The following is a 17,062-nucleotide window of genomic DNA, read 5'->3' as shown; positions in this document are numbered from 1 at the left end:
CTTTCTTTGTCTTTGAGCTTTGCCAGTTTGACTATAATGTGTCTTGGACAGGACTTTTTTGGGTTTAATCCATTTAGTGATCTTTGGCATTCCTGACTCCAAAGGTCTGCATCTCTTCCTCTACCTGGGAAGTTTTTTTTGTTATTATTTCCTTGAATAGGTTTTCAATGTCTTTCCTTTCTCCTTCCTTCTGGAATACCCATGATTTGGAAGTTTGTGTGCTTAAGGTTGTCTGCTAGCTCTCTTAGATTTTCTTCATTTTGTAATTTTTTTCCCCTTATTTTTTGTCTGCCTGTGTTATTTCAAAAAGACCACTTTTGAGATCTGAAATTTTTCTTCTGTTTGCTTTAACTTGCTGCTTAAACTCTCAGTTGTGTTTTTTATTTCATTGAATGAATCCTTGAGTTCCAGTTCTGCTACATTCCTTTTTAAGGTATTAATTTCTTTGTAAAATTCCTCCTTCATCTCCTGGATATTTTTTGTCATTTCATTGTGTTCTCTAATTGAGTCTTCCTTTATCTCTTTTAGCTTTCTTTAGATTGTTGCTTGGAATTCCTTTTTAGTCATTTCAAGGATTTGCTGCTCTATGGCATCTGGTACTTAAGAATTACTTCATTGCTTTGGTGGTGTCACGTTTTCTTCTTTATTCATTTTCTAGTATCTCTATGCTGATATCTGGTCATCTGGTAGAGCAGCTGTTTCTTCTATTACTCTGGAGTGGGCTTTGAGGAGAAAGACTTCATCCTCTATTTGCAGGCTGTGCTGGTGACTCTTCTTGTATTAGTGCAGTTGAATGTGCAGCTGGCTGCTTGCAGGGTCATCCTGGCTGCTACTGTGGCGGTCAGTTGTTCTTTCGGTGGCAATAGCTATGGTGGCAGCTGTAGTGGACCACCTACATGGAAGCACTCACTGTTTGCGCACTCTTGCGGGAGGTGCTCTTGCCTTTGTGTGGGCGGTTGGTGGGATGCCTGAGGCTTTTGCCTTTGTCCCTGGTGGCAGTAGGCTCTGTTGCCTTCTGCCTAAAGGTTTTTGTAAAATGCTATTTCCTGAAGCTTTCTATGCCTGACATCACCAGACTTAGAATTTTTTTCTGTCTTATTTATTTTTAGTGTGGTAAAGTGATTACTAATAAAGAGGAAAAATTGCCATTGCTACTGACCTAAATAATTGTATTAGTCATATAGAAATGTTCTCAGAGAATTACTCTTCAGCATGTAAAAAGCTTATACTTGCAATAATAATCACTCTCTTTCCTGATACTCTGCTAAAATTACCTATTGAGAAGTCACAAAGGATAACTGGCATATAGCAAGTGTGTGTAATTTCTTATTTGTTTCTTCTTTATAGCCAGTGTCCTTTTAATGCCTTCATTGTTCAGGGAAGTGTCATGCTGATATATATTGAAAATACTAGTTCTTTTTTGAAAGTCCAAAAACAGTTGTATTTTTCAAAGGCAGTGATGGCTTGTTATATGATTCATTACAGAATTAAAATATGTCACCTTTCCTCAAGAGGATTTGGTTTCATCCAAACAGTATTTTCCTTCACAATTACTTGCAATGTCCTTTGACTTGAAACCACTATTTGAATCCTGATTTATTATTTCTGCTTTGTGATTGCCATAGATCCTTACTCAGCTTACATATACTTATCTATCTCATTTATCATATATTTGGTTGTTTTTGAGGTGGGGCAAATGTTATGGATGATGGATAGTAATGGAAAATTATTCCATGTATATCAGATCATAGTTTTCTTCAAAATTTCTTTAATAATGAATTTTAGACAGAATTCTGGGCAAAAGCAACATCTATTTTTAAAGTATCTTTGATGCTTTAATGAGATAGGAACTTTGCCTGTGTCTGTGTTGTATAGCTGATAAGCACCTGCTCATTTTCAAAATTACTCTGTGCTTCCTCATTCAGGAAGCTGCTCCTGACCTGACTTCCCCATATATATCGGTACCTCTGTCATATGTCCCCAATGTACTCCTTACAAATTTCATCCACAGCCCCTATAACACTTCATTTTCTATACTTACATTCATGTCTTTCTGTCTTTACTACATTGTAAGATTTTTTTCGAATCTTCATTGCCTAAATCACTGCCTCACACTTAGTGACACTCGATATGCTGTACATACCTTTTTTTAGTAAACAAATAAATATTTTAGAAATGTTCTTTTGTAATAATTTTCCATATTTTGAAAATGCCAGAGTGAGACCATCACTTTATTAGCAATTCCCCACACTACTGCTTCCATATTGGTAGATATAATCACACTAATACAATTGCTCTATAATTGATATGTTATAAGGTAGTGGTTCTCAGTGGTGACAGTTCATAAGAATTTCCTCAGATTGTCTGTTAAAAATAAGAAATCCTGACCTCCATCCCTACAGATTCTGGTTCAGTAGAACTGGGTTATGACAGCTCCTTTGGTGTTCCTGATACTACATTCCAGAAACAAAAATTTTGGCCAACCTAGATAGAGCTAATATGCATACTCCAATAATGCATACATATAAACACACACGTGTGCGCGCACAGACATACACACACATCTGCTCCATACTAAGTCAAACGAATTGTTTTTAAATACCTTAAGGATCACCACATTGCCAGCACCATTACTTTTTCTATCACTCTGTTCACTGTTTTTCTCCTTTTCTTCTTTTATTTCTATTATTTTTTTCTTTTTTTCTGGCAAAAGGTGACTTTTTGCAAACATCGCTAGCCAATCAGGGCATCCCTTTTATTTCATGTTAAATATTATCTTATTTTAGTGCATAAAATGATCTAATCTGCTGTGTTTGGCCAGACATATTTTTGATGACTTATCATGGGTGACTGATTTTTCTCTGAAGAAGGTGTTTTATTGCAAGAAAAGGAAATGTGAAGAGGGAACAATATTTTTAAGTCTTCAATTTCCTGAGTGACCTCTGGAGGGCTGGTTTCTGGATTGCTAAGAATTTTAATGTAAGCTGTTTCTAGCCTACCAAATTCTCAACATGGAAGGGGAATAAAGAATAATTTATTTGCTAACTAAGAAAAAAGACCATTAACTCTAATTCTTGTATAAGTATTAACAAAAATTGATGCATTATTTTATGATATTAACTCCTCAGTGGATTGTTATTTCTGGGTACCTTCATCAAATGGAAATTGTGTTGTGTGCTGAAATTTTAAGTGTAATTTGAAGTTACATTTTTCTTCCATTTATTTAATTTTATATTATGGAGAAATTATGGTATATTACTCATGGCTATGCTTTTTTTTTTTAAGTCAAAATTGTATCACTAAGATTTTCTGTTTACATTTTCCCCTTAACTATTGGTTTCTGGCAAAATAGTGAACAATTTTCACTGAATGCTGTCTGATTTTAGGTAGTGGATATGAATGTAGTGACTGCTATTCATTTAAAATATTTGAGTGCCAACTGTGAAACAATGTTGTATGTGTTACCACAAATAATATTTATTTATACTGCCCTCTGTTTCTAAAAGGAATACTGCAGAACAAAGGAATTTCTTTTGAGTTCTTGCTAATACATAGGTAAGGAGACAATCTTGCTGTTCTCAACAACTGTTTTATTCATCTTTTAGATATCTTTATGTAATTCACACATAAGCCAGTTACTTCTAGTTTGGAATTTTAAATCCAGACTTTTCTCCACAACTCTTCTGGAATGTATTCCAGAAGATGACATTAATACTTATGTTACTAAAAATATCACTGTAAGGTGGAATGACTTACTTAATTAAGTTTGGCTTCACCTCAACATGTCTTTATCTTTATGATGATCCTTTAAACCTATCAGAAGAGGGACCCCTTCTCATTCTCAAATTTAATCCCTCTGCCTGTGTCCTAGATCTCAAATTTCCACAACATGAAGGGAAATTTGCTCTCATATTCTTATGTTTCTTCCCCAGAAATTCCAATCTTTCCCTCTCAACTCTGTAATTCTCCTGACTTCAAACTTTTCAGTTATGTTTTTCTACTAACTTTTCTAGCTATGTTTATTTCATTTTTTCTCTTTCTTTTTCTAGAATTGCTAGTCTATAGTCTCAAAGTATTTTTCCATTCTTCCAGTTCTTAGTAGTAGAAGAGGAAGCCAATTTTTGTCTAAATCTTCTTCATCCTCTTAGGTTCTATATTACATCCTCCCACATTTCTAGGGATCTTACTGTACCTGTTATCACTTTTTTCTCAAGTCTTCAGCCTCAACCTCTCCACTGGCTTTTTGATGTCAGCATTTAAGCATGATTAATTCTCTTTTATTTTAAAAAGAATGCAGACAAAATTAAACAAATAAAAATCTTCCTCAAATTCTTGCCTCCCAGAAACTACTGTGGTCACTATTCTTTTCTCTCTCTCATCGCCAAATTTCTTTAAACATTCATCTGTGCTTAGTTCGCCATGCTTTGCCTTGAACTCTGAAGCCTCCTTTTTTTTTTTTTTTTAAATTTCAGGCTTTTTATTAAAATTGCACTTTACTAGGTCACCAAAATACCCCTTAGATCATAAATCCTATGGGTACCTTGATGATGTCTTTTTTTCAGCAAAAACTAACACTGTTGAATTTTCCTTCTCATAAATATATTTTGATAGTTTGAACTTACCGTTAGCAAATATTCATTTCTCTTACACTCCTACTATGAAAAAGCATACTGCTACACAAATTGATGTGGTGCTAGGTCACATGACTTGCTTTGCCCAATGTAATAGTAATGGATGTGAACTAAGCAAAGCTTTCCAATGTGCATCTACTGTTTGCCTTGGTTCTTACACTCTGCCATCTGCCACGAGAAGTGTATATGTCAAGAATCTGCTGACCCAAGGTGAATGTGGTGACATGTGAGCAGAAGTGAACTCAATACAAAGCATAGAACCAAGCCCAACCCCACAGCCTAAAGAAGAGCTGAGCCAGTCAAACAACGGACCCAGGGTCAAGAAAAAGAAATGCTTCTTGTAATTTAAGATATTTGTTTTGCAGCATTTATTAGGCAATAGGTGGTTGATGTAACTCAATTCCCTGCAGTTTCATGAAACCATCTTCTGACTTTTTATGTCTCAGAAACCACTGTAACATTTGTAGTCTTTCCTTTTTCTACCTATCTTTTAAGTATTAGTGTTCCTGAAACTTCTGCCCTAAACTCATTACCTCAATTTACATATACTTTCTGTGAGATCCTAATCCCAGTGATGATTTTTGTTTTGTTTGTTGTAGCTGGCTGATACCCTTGAACTTGGTGTTATAACACCATGCTCTAACCAGCTGAGCAAACGACCAGCCGCAGCTGCTTTTTCATTTATTTTGGTGGCTGGCTAGTAAGGGGATCTGAACCCTTGACCTTGGTGTTACTAGCAATGGTCTTGATTGCTTTCTACATGCTGATCCAGCCTCTAAATCTTTTGCTTCAGATCAGACCCACCCTGTCAAAAATACAATGAACATCTCCATTTGGTGGTTTTCACAAGCACAGTAAACTCAGTTTCCTGAATATAGTGCATCAACTCCACAATCCATCTCACACTCAACCATCAAGAAAAAAATCTAAAACAGTTCTGCTCCATCAACATCATTACAAAAATTAGTATAAGGGTTGCAATTTATTGAGTTCTTGCTTTTTGCCTTTAAATACATAATCAGATTTAATTGTTGCAACAGCTCCATAGGTATATATATATATACACAATATATATAATTATCCCTACTTTGCAGATAAGGGAGATGGAGCCCAGTGAAGTTAGACAATCTGCCTAAAATCAAATGCAAATGCAAATCTCTCTGACTCTACGGGCCACATACTACAGACCTACCCATGAAGTTTTAAGGGCTACTTATTTAAAAATCTAAATTTAAGGACTAACCTTGCCAACAGTCTTTTCAAGGGTGTTATGTTCCATATATATTTTACCCATCAACAGTAACTATAAATGCTCCCTAAAATAAAACTTTCTTGTTATTTTCCAAACAAACCACCCACATTATTGTTTTTATTCATGCTATTTATTATAAATAATAATAAATATGAAATATTAATAAATAATAAATATTAATAAATACACAGGTACTCTGTCTCCACGTTTATCCAGATTCTCCCCTTTTCTGATGCACTTCATTTAAAGCTTAAGGTTTTTCTGTAAAAGATTCTCAAATTATTTCCAATGATGCTAGTCTATTTCTTAAACTCCTATAGGATTATTTTTTTTCTAATCGTATCAACTGAGATTGCAAATTACCTGCAAGGTATTGATCTTTATCATATGGAAGGTCTCACACTATATATAAATAGTATCTTCCCTACAGGAATTTTCAATTTAGTTGGAATTATGCAAGTAAAATGTTAGTAAAATGTAATTCTTGTATATTATTTAATAGTTTTTATATTCTAACCATTTTAGCGGTCCCTTGAAAGACTGTGTGGTCAGCTTATGTCTGGGTTCATTTCAAAACCAAGTAGATTTCATTAAAGAGTTATTAAATGAACTGAGTCTTTTTTTTAAACCCCATGTTGTAGCTTTTTCTTTTACTGCCCTCTTAAAAATATCATTGAAGTGATTTATACCATCTAGAAAAATATTGCTCTGTCTCAATAGTTTATGGAAGTAATTATAGGAATTAATTTATTTATTCATCAGAAATTTAAATAAATTTGAAGTTGGCCAAATCAAAGCTGTCATCCCAAGAAGTTTATTTATTATAGTTTTCATCATACTTGTTTATATGATGCTAAGTAAAATATATTTTAAAAAGAATAGATTTACTCAGTGGTTTCTGTTTCTTCATGCTAATAACTTCTTGACTATTTGACACATTTTTATACTCATATATTGATTTTTTTATTTATATGGAATGGCATAACACTTGTAAATTGCTTAGTAGAGTTTCTCACTTTCCCCAACTCCTCAAAAAAGTATTTGACTAATGGAAGTGGTGGCAGTCATCCTGTAGATGTTATATTTTTAAGGTTCTATCCTGTTAAAAATGTGTTATGAGGCATAGGAGAAGAAAGTATGTATTCCAGGAGAACTGAGGAGCTCTGTAGGTACATAATAAAATAAATGAAAAAGTAATTAAAATGTCCAACCAAAAACCCTTGTGCTTTGTTGCCATGAGAACAATTCAGTAATGAAGTCATATGTCTGTAGAGCTTTGGTGAAATCTATTAAATGCAGAATCATACTTTTTTTCCTTGGTATTTTCAAGTTACACTCTGCTCTATTTCTCACTGTTAAGAGGAACAAGGTAAGGTCAAATGACCTCCCTGGATAGTAATCGGGATTCTTGTAATCACCGCAAAGGTTGCTTTCTCTGTGACTATCTATCTGGTAAGAGATGGAATGATTAATTATGGCCTCTTTCCATTGTTAGAACTTGGGGTACTGAGAAAAATATTCAGCCTTGACTACATACGAATATAAATATGTGCTCTAGAGTCCATATTAAATATTTTAAATTATCAGCTTTTTAATTATTAATATAATAGGTATTCTCTATAAGGATGATTGTTGACTTAGCATCTTGTTTGTTTCAAAATTCTCTAAAGATAGACATGTTACAGGTTTTTAGAATTTCAAGTAGATGTTCCCTTTAAACAATAATAATCCCAGGAAGGTCATGCAATTTGGGCAACTCATTAAAAAGATGGAATAGTATGGGTGTTCCTGGAATTAATGGGTTGGGTAGTAGCAACTGTAAAATCTTATAAAAATATTAGATATTATTGAATAATAGCACCTCCCCCATCTTGCTAATCCAGGCATGATTAAAATATTGATTATTAATGAAGTAATGCTATCCATCCTTATTAGACAGTGCAAAGGTAACAGTAGTATATCTAATTGCTAATCCTTTATCATCAAGATGCTCTTATCTCATATCTTCTCAGAAATAGATGTTGAGGTCAATATTATATATTATTTGTTTTAAGAAATGATGTTTTGAATCAGCTTTCCTCCAGACTTATATTTATTCAATTTTGAACTGGTTTCTTTATGTCAAGGTTGTCAAGAACCCTATTTAATATTAATTCTTTTATAGATATGTATATAGACATTCATCATAAAGTATCCAAAATGCAAGATTTTATTTTAGTGAGCTAAAAGTGAGTGTATCATGTTAACATTCTGCATCTTTTGCAGCTTTTGGATTTTATACTGTTCAGCTCCTGAGGGATTCTGATTGCCTCAGGACCTGCTGAAACAGAATATGATCTCAATATTGAACTCTATATTCTGTATGCAATCCACTCACTTAAAAATGGACTGCAAGTGTTTTGTTCCTTACAAAAGAGGTAAACATTGATCCTTTCAGACCAGAACCTCATCAAGTCCTCATGGTCATTCTGTGGCTGATCGAAGAAATTCTCTCTGCATGAAAATTATTTTGTAAGCACTTTTATGGAAAAATTAAAAACAGATGCAGAGAGGAATGAGATAATACATAATACCATGAATTACGTACTGAATTTTATTTGCTTTAAGTGCTCACTAAGCCTGTGATTTTTAAACATCAGTGTTTGCTATCACTGAAATTGCTTGGTAAAACAGATTCCTTGGATCCACCCAATGATTCTGATTTATCAGGTCTGGAGTGGGGCCTGATAATTTGCATTTTAACAAGCTCCCAGTGATGCTGATACTGCTTTTTTGAGAACCATTCTTTGGGTAGCCCTGCTGTAAGTCACTTTGGTACCAGCACTTCTTTACTAACTGGTAACTCTTACCTTCAGACTATAACCACACAGAGTATTAACTAATGGGAGAAAAGAACAAAACAGCTTTGTTTACATATAGGGTGATGCCACATTTGCAGGATTCTTTGCCTTGATTTAGCATTACTAATACTTTTTTTTTACTATTAAAAAACAACACAAGTAATCTTCTAGAGCCTGATTTGATTACCCCTGTGTTGGAGAAAATATTGACATTTCTGTTCCTTTTAAGAAATAAATCTATTAGGGTCTCGAATTTTTATTACAATCAAGCCTGGAGGGAGCTAGTGGAACAGCCCTGATACTTTCTCATTAACTGATTTCAAACCTCTTATAGTCTAGCAATTGGAGAATATGGAGGTGAATGTAATTTGCCATGACAAAGAATTTGTAAATGCACCCTTAAGATTAAGGAATAAATTCTACAGATATTTCTAATATTTTGAAAGTCGGGATGGTAGAGAGGCTCACAGCTTTAGCTGGATATTAAAATCACCTGGGTAACTTTAACAATACTGATGCCTGAACCCACCATTCAGACATTCAGATTTAATTGGCTTGGGGTTGGGTCTTGACACAGGGAAATGGGTAGTGGAGAATGGCTAAGGAGAGAAGTGCAGGCAGAAAGACAGCTACCATTTCTTAGGACCTGTTTTCCATATGTTAGGCACTGCACCAGGTATTTTATAAATATTGTCTCTAAACCTCACATAAACTCATAAACTCAGAGGATAGCTTTTAAAAAAAAATCTAAATAAAGAGTCTTCAAGAAAAAGATAAAGTAATTTTATCTCGCCAAGAGACTGTTTAGTGAATGGGGGACGGGCCATTACAGCACAGATCCGGCTGGCTCCAGCCTCCGTCCTTTTCCATTTCCTTGTAGTGGCACTAGATCCTTCCTTCCTTCCTTCCCTCTCTCTTTCTCTCTCCCTTTCTTTCTCCCTTCCTCCCTCCCTCCCTCTCTTTCTTTCTTTCTCCCTTCCTCTCCTTCCCTTCCTCTCTTTCTCCTCCTCCTCCTTTTTTCGTTTTTTTTTTTAAACAAATCAAAACACCTTGGGACAAGAGACAACCTCTAACAAACGTTGAAAGGCCACAGTGCTACCTAAGGAGCAGTGTAGTCTTTAGAATATAGGCGCAATACCTATGATGAATAAAGCTTGGCTTATACTACCTTGGTGTTGGATGTGGACAAATATGAATGTGTCTAGACACTGAGACACTAGCTGCATTTCCAAGCATATCCAGAACTCATTGGCTTAGCCTGCAGTGAAAAGGACATTGGAAGACTGGTAGGCAGTCTATGATTAAGAATCTGGCAACAATTATTGCTGTAATTATAGTAGAAAACCACCTGTCATCTTTTCATATGGTTATAATGACAAGATAAGAACGAACTTCTGATACTCAAGAATAAGTGAAACACATCAGAGGGAACACTAGAAACGTTACTTTCTCTCTTCTCTGATGTTAAGGAACACATGTAGAAATTGATCCACCAGAAAGCAGTTAAAAGTAACCTACTCCCATATATAATACACTAATAACAATTAGTGTTTGTTATAACACTAATTGAAGTTTACAATTAGATGTATTTTTTTTTTTTTTTTTTTTTTTTTTTTTTTTTTTTTTTTTTTTCACAATCAATTTTATTTTATTTATTTTTTTTTTTTTATTTTTTTTTTTAAATTTTATTTTGTCGATATACATTGTAGCTGATTAATGCTCCCCATCACCAAAACCTCCCTCCCTTCTCCCTCCCCCTCTCCCCCCCAACCATGTCCTTTCTGTTTGTTTGTTGTATCAACTTCAAATAATTGTGGTTGTTATATCTTCTTCCCCCCCCCCCGGTTTGTGTGTGTATGTGTGTATGTGTGTGTGAATTTATATATTAATTTTTAGCTCCCTCCAATAAGTGAGAACATGTGGTATTTCTCTTTCTGTGCCTGACTTGTTTCACTTAATATAATTCTCTCGAGGTCCATCCATGTTGTTGCAAATGGCAGTATTTCATTCGTTTTTATAGCTGAGTAGTATTCCATTGTGTAGATGTACCACATTTTCCGTATCCACTCATCTGATGATGGGCATTTGGGCTGGTTCCAACTCTTGGCTATTGTAAAGAGTGCTGCGATGAACATTGGGGAACAGGTATACCTTCGACTTGATGATTTCCATTCCTCTGGGTATATTCCCAACAGTGGGATGGCTGGGTCGTATGGTAGATCTATGTGCAATTGTTTAAGGAACCTCCATACCATTTTCCATAGAGGCTGCACCATTTTGCAATCCCACCAACAATGTATGAGAGTTCCTTTTTCTCCGCAGCCTCGCCAGCATTTATCGTTCATAGTCTTTTGGATTTTAGCCATCCTAACTGGGGTTAGATGGTATCTCAATGTGGTTTTGATTTGCATTTCCCGGATGCTGAGTGATGTTGAGCATTTTTTCATATGTCTGTTGGCCATTTGTATATCTTCCTTAGAGAAATGCCTACTTAGCTCTTTTGCCTATTTTTTAATTGGGTTGCTTGTTTTCTTCTTGTAAAGTTGTTTGAGTTCCTTATATATTCTGGATATTAATCCTTTGTCAGATGTATATTTTGCAAATATTTTCTCCCACTCTGTTGGTTGTCTTTTAACTCTTTTAATTGTTTCTTTTGCTGTGCAGAAGCTTTTTAGTTTGATATAATCCCATTTGTTTATTTTTCCTTTGGTTGCCCGTGCTTTTGGGGTCGTATTCATGAAGTCTGTGCCCAGTCCTATTTCCTGAAGTGTTTCCCCTATGTTTTCTTTAAGAAGTTTTATTGTCTCAGGGTGTATATTTAAATCCTTAATCCATTTTGAGTTGATTTTAGTATACGGTGAGAGGTATGGATCTAGTTTCATTCTCCTGCATATCGATATCCAGTTATCCCAGCACCACTTGCTGAAGAGGCAGTCCCTTCCCCAGTGAATAGGCTTGGTGCCTTTGTCAAAGATCAGATGGCAGTAAGTGTGTGGGTTGATTTCTGGATTCTCTATTCTATTCCATTGGTCAGTGTGTCTGTTTTTATGCCAGTACCATACTGTTTTGGTTATTATAGCTTTGTAGTATAGCTTAAAGTCAGGTAGTGTTATGCCTCCAGCTTTATTTTTTTTGCTGAGCATTGCTTTGGCTATTCGTGGTCTTTTATTGTTCCATATAAATGTCTGAATAGTTTTTTCCATTTCTGAGAAAAATGTCTTTGGAATTTTGATGGGGATTGCATTGAATTTGTATATCACTTTGGGTAGTATGGACATTTTCACTATGTTGATTCTTCCAATCCAAGAGCATGGAATATCTTTCCATCTTCTTGTATCCTCTCTAATTTCTCTCAGCAGTGGTTTGTAGTTCTCATTATAGAGATTTTTCACCTCCTTGGTTAACTCAATTCCTAAGTATTTTATTTTTTTGGTGGCTATTGTAAATGGGCAGGCTTTCTTGATTTCTCCTTCTGCATGTTCACTATTGGAGAAAAGAAATGCTACTGATTTTTGTGTGTTGATTTTGTATCCTGCTACTGTGCTGAAATCATTTATCAATTCCAACAGTTTTTTTGTAGAGGTTTTAGGCTGTTCGATATATAGGATCATGTCATCTGCAAACAGGGACAGTTTGACTTCATCTTTTCCAATCTGGATGCCCTTTATTTCCTTCTCTTCTCTGATTGCTCTGGCTAGTACTTCCAACACTATGTTGAATAAGAGTGGTGAGAGTGGGCATCCTTGTCTAGTGCCTGTTCTTAAAGGAAAAGCTTTCAGCTTTTCCCCATTCAGGATGATATTGGCAGTGGGTTTGTCATATATGGCTTTAATTATGTTGAGATACTTTCCCTCTATACCTAACTTATAGAGGGTCTTTGTCATGAATGAGTGCTGAACTTTATCAAATGCTTTTTCAGCATCTATAGAGATGATCATATGGTCCTTGTGTTTGAGTTTATTAATATGGTGTATCACATTTATTGATTTGCGTATGTTGAACCAACCTTGCATCCCTGGGATGAATCCCACTTGATCGTGATGAATAATTTTACGTATGTGTTGCTGTATTCTGTTTGCTAGTATTTTAGTGAGGATTTTTGCATCTATATTCATCAAGGATATCGGCCTGTAGTTTTCTTTTTTGGTTATATCTTTACCTGGTTTTGGTATCAGGATGATGTTTGCTTCATAGAATGAGTTTGGGAGATTTGCGTCCGTTTCAATCTTTTGGAATAGTTTGTAAAGAATCGGTGTCAATTCCTCTTTGAATGTTTGGTAAAATTCTGCTGTGAATCCATCTGGTCCTGGGCTTTTCTTTGTTGGGAGCCTTCTGATAACAGCTTCAATCTCCTTTATTGTTATTGGTCTGTTCAAATTTTCTACGTCTTCACGGTTCAGTTTTGGGAGCTTGTGTGTGTCCAGAAATTTATCCATTTCCTCCAGATTTTCAAATTTGTTGGCGTATAGTTGTTTATAGTAGTCTCGAATGATTCCTTGTATTTCAGATGAATCAGTTGTAATATCGCCTTTTTCATTTCTAATTTTTGTTATTTGAGTCTTCTCTCTTCTCTTTTTTGTTAGCCATGCTAATGGTTTGTCAATTTTATTTATCTTTTCAAAAAACCAACTTTTTGATTCGTTGATCTTTTGAATTGTTTTTTGGTTTTCAATTTCATTCAGTTCTGCTCTGATCTTAATGATTTCTTTCCGTCTGCTAACTTTAGGATTGGATTGTTCTTGTTTTTCTAGTTCTTTAAGGTGAAGTGTTAGGTTGTTCACTTGCCATCTTTCCATTCTTCTGAAGTGAGCATTTAATGCAATAAATTTTCCCCTCAATACTGCTTTTGCAGTATCCCACAGGTTTTGGTATGATGTATCATTGTTTTCATTAGTTTCAATAAACTTTTTGATTTCCTGCTTGATTTCTTCTTGGACCCATATGTCATTAAGTAGAATGCTGTTTAATTTCCATGTGTTTGTATAGTTTCCAGAGTTTCGTTTGTTATTAATTTCTAGTTTTAATCCATTGTGGTCTGAGAAGATACATGGGATAATTCCAATTTTTTTGAATTTATTGAGACTTGATTTGTGACCTAATATGTGATCTATCCTGGAGAATGATCCATGTGCTGATGAGAAGAATGAATATTCTGAGGTTGTTGGGTGGAATGTTCTGTAGATATCTGCCAATTCCAATTGGTCTAGAGTCTTGTTTAGATCTTGTGTTTCTCTACTGATTCTTTGCCTAGATGATCTGTCTAATATTGACAGTGGAGTGTTCAGGTCCCCTGCTATTATGGTATTAGTGTCTATTTCCTTCTTTAGGTCTAATAGAGTTTGTTTTATAAATCTGGCTGCTCCAACATTGGGTGCGTACATATTTATGATTGTTATGTCTTCTTGATGGATCAGTCCTTTTATCATTAAGTAGTGTCCCTCATTGTCTCTTTTTATGGTTTTTAGTTTAAAGTCTATTTTGTCAGATATAAGAATAGCCACTCCAGCTCGTTTTTCTTTTCTGTTTGCATGGTAAATCTTTTTCCATCCTTTCACTCTTAGTCTGTGTGAATCTTTATGGGTGAGGTGGGTCTCTTGTAGGCAGCATATAGTTGGGTCCTGCTTTTTGATCCAGTCAGCCAGTCTGTGTCTTTTAATTGGGGAATTTAAGCCTTTAACATTAAGAGTTGTTATTGAAAGGTGTTGATTTATTCCTAGCATTTTATTGGTTGTTTGGTTGTCTTAGGTGTCTTTTGTTCCTTGCTTTCTGATTTACTGTTTGGTTTCTTTGTTTGTTGGTTCCTTAGGTTGTAGATAGTGTTTTTGTTAGCTTGTTTTCTCTTCACGAATGCCATTTTTATTGTACTAGCGGGTTTAGATTTTTCTTCGGTTTTTATGGCAGTGGTAGTTATTTTTCAGGAACCAAACCCAGTACTCCCTTGAGGATTTCTTGTAAGGGTGGTCTTGTGGTAGTGAACTCCCGCAGTTTTTGTTTGTCTGAGAAATATACTATTTGCCCCTCATTTCGGAAGGATAGCCTTGCAGGGTAGAGTATTCTTGGCTGGCAATCTTTGTCTTTTAGTATTTTGAAAATATCATCCCATTCCTTTCTAGCTTTTAGGGTTTGTGATGAAAAGTCTGATGTTAACCTGATTGGGGCTCCCTTATAGGTGATTTGACGCTTCTCTCTTGCAGCTTTTAAGATTCTCTCTTTGTCTCTGAGTTTTGCCAATTTGACTATGACATGTCTTGGAGAAGGCCTTTTTGGGTTGAATACGTTTGGAGATCGTTGAGCTTCCTGGATCTGAAGATCTGTGATTTTTCCTATACCTGGGAAGTTTTCTGCCACTATTTTTTTGAATATGTTTTCAATGGAATCTCCATTTTCCTCCCCTTCTGGAATACCCATGACTCGGATATTTGAGCGCTTGAGGTTATCTGATATCTCTCTCAGATTTTCTTCCATGTCCTTGATTCTTTTTTCTTTCTTTTTGTCTGCTTGTGTTATTTCAAACAGCCCATCTTCAAGTTCAGAGGTTCTCTCTTCAACTTCGACAAGCCTGCTGGTTAAACTCTCCGTTGTGTTTTTTATTTCGCTGAATAACTTCTTCAGTTCAGCAAGTTCTGCTACATTTTTTTTCAGGACATTGATTTCCTTGTATATTTCCTCTTTCAGATCCTGTATACTTTTCCTCATTTCATCATGATGTCTAGCTGAGTTTTCTTGTATCTCATTCAGTTTCCTTAGAATTATCACTCGAAATTCCTTGTCAGTTATTTCAAGGGCTTCTTGTTCTATAGGATCTAGAGTATGAGATTTATTAACTTTTGGTGGTGTACTTTCTTGATTTTTTGTATTTCTGGTGTCTTTTTTTTGGTGTTTATTCATTGTGGCAGGGGGTTTCACAGTCCACCGGTTTAAGACTAATGACTAACTAGGATGTTGCTGTGGTTGCCAATTTGGTATGGCTCCCGCCGTGACTGCTCAGTTGGCCTCTAGTGTCTTGTGTGTGTGGTTGCCTCGGGTCTTGGGCTTCTCCGGGGATCCACCTTTCTGGTCAGCTTGGACTCTGCTGGGCTGGTGGATCACGTACCACAGGGTGTGTGATCTCTGTTGAGCTTTCACTTTCTGTACAGTACTTCTCCCCGTTCCGTGTGCTCTGGCCCAGGCTGTTAGATCGTGCAGTGGCGACCCCACCGGGTGTGTGGTTTCTGTCGAGTCTCCGCCTCCCTGGCCGCACGTCTCCCCCCTCTGTGCACACTGTGCTGGGCTGGGGCGTGTCTTCTGCACCCCTCGTCTATCAGCTGGGCCTTCAAGACCCTGCTCAGCACCGCCTCGCCCAGGAAGTCTACCAGGTTTCTGCTAGGCACAGACGACCGGTCTCTCTGGGTGCCTTTGTAGCACTGTGTAGATCTTTCTCGGGTCTTGTTCACCTTTGTATCCCCCCGGTATAAACCGAGTCTAGTGCCCGCCTGCAGCCTGCTCTCCGGCAGGTTCAAGCGGACCTGGGAACTCTCCTACCACACTACTCCCAACCAGAAATTCGTTAGGCTTTTTTCCAAACTGGTGGTCGCAGAGATGGTATCTGCCTCCCAGTAACAGGAAGTTTACCGGGCCGGAGTCCAGGGTGTGGTGGAGTGACAGTCGGCCCGCCCGTACTTCCTAGCCCTCCCAAAACTGGTCGGGACGCCCCACACCCCCAGCCCTGCCAGAGAACCGTGGTGGGAGTGGGAGAGGAGGTCGGCCCGCAGGGTCCGGAAAGCCCCGTGCCAGGCCAAGCAAATGGGCTCAGTGATGGCCGCGCAGGGCGGAGCTGCCTGCACCTGGGATAATGGAGGCAGCACCGTGGCAATGAGTGGCCTGGTGGTGCAGGCGGGAGCCGCGTGGGCATCCACCCCCCGAACAGAGCTGTGCCAGGGATCACTCACGGTGCTGTGCCAGGTCGGGCGCTCGCTCTGTCTCTGGTTTGTTGCCTTCCGTGTTCTCGGCGCTGCCGCCTCGGGCTGTTCAGTCGCGGCGCCGCTCGGGCGCTCCCAGGAATCTTCTTTAATGCCGGCCTGAAACCTCGAATCCTGAATAGGGCAGCTGGCCGCCTTCAGCGCAGCCCCGGCCTCCGGGATCCTGGCTGCATCCACAGCAGCCCTGGCGCCGTGTTCCCTGTTTCAAGACTCGCTTTTGCAGCTAAGAATCAGTTCTTTTCCTGCTCCACACTTCAAAGCTGTTGCCTGTAAATGAGGCAGCCTCTCCTGCCGGGGGCAAAGTGGCGTTGAGCCCCCACGACCGGCCAGCAGCAGCAGTCCTCCCTTAAGAGATGGCCAGAGGAAGGTCCACAAGTTTCC

The sequence above is a fragment of the Cynocephalus volans genome, chromosome 12 (genome assembly GCF_027409185.1).
Source record: "Cynocephalus volans isolate mCynVol1 chromosome 12, mCynVol1.pri, whole genome shotgun sequence".
NCBI classification, from domain to species: Eukaryota; Metazoa; Chordata; class Mammalia; order Dermoptera; family Cynocephalidae; genus Cynocephalus; species Cynocephalus volans.
Note: the sequence above shows the minus strand (reverse complement) of the source record.